A 917-nucleotide genomic window follows, 5' to 3' on the forward strand; every position below is an offset into this window, starting at 1 on the left:
AGAAATGCAAATCAAAACCACTAGGAGGTACCATTTCATGCCAGTCAGAATAGCTTCGATCCAAAAGTCTACAAGCAATAAATGCTGGAGAGGGTGTGGAGAAAAGGGAACCCTCTTACACTGTTGGTGGGAATGCAAACTAGTATAGCCACTGTGGAGAACAGTGTGGAGATTCCTTAAAAAACTGGAAATAGAACTGCCATATGACCCAGCAATCCCACTGCTGGGCATACACACTGAGGAAACCAGAATTGAAAGAGACAGGTGTATCCCAATGTTCATCGCAGCACTGTTTATAATAGCCAGGACATGGAAGCAACCTAGATGTCCATCAGCAGATGAATGGATAAGAAAGCTGTGGTACATATACACAATGGAGTATTACTCAGCCATTAAAAAGAATACATTTGAATCAGTTCTAATGAGGTGGATGAAACTGGAGCCTATTATACAGAATGAAGTAAGCCAGAGAGAGAAACACCAATACAGTATACTAATGCATATATATGGAATTTAGAAAGATGGTAATGACAACCCTGTATACGAGACAGCAAAAGAGACACAGATGTATAGAACAGTCTTTTGGATTCTGTGGGAGGAGGGGGAGGTGGTGATTTGGGAGAATGGCATTAAAACATGTATGAAAAGTGAAAGTGAAGTCGCTCAGTCATGTCCGACTCTTAGCGACCCCATGGACTACAGAAAACATGTATAATATCACATAAGAAACGAATCGCCGGTCCAAGTTTGATGCAGGATACAGGAAGCCTGGGGCTGGTGCACTGGGATGACCCAGAGGGATGGTATGGGGAGGGAGGTGGGATGGGGGTTCAGGATGCGGAACACGTGTACACCCATGGCGGATGCATGTTGATGTATGGCAAAACCAATACAATATTGTAAAGTAAAAAAATAAT

Source organism: Bison bison, unplaced genomic scaffold (assembly GCF_000754665.1).
Source record: "Bison bison bison isolate TAMUID 2011002044 unplaced genomic scaffold, Bison_UMD1.0 scf7180017864465, whole genome shotgun sequence".
In the NCBI taxonomy this organism is placed as follows: Eukaryota; Metazoa; Chordata; class Mammalia; order Artiodactyla; family Bovidae; genus Bison; species Bison bison.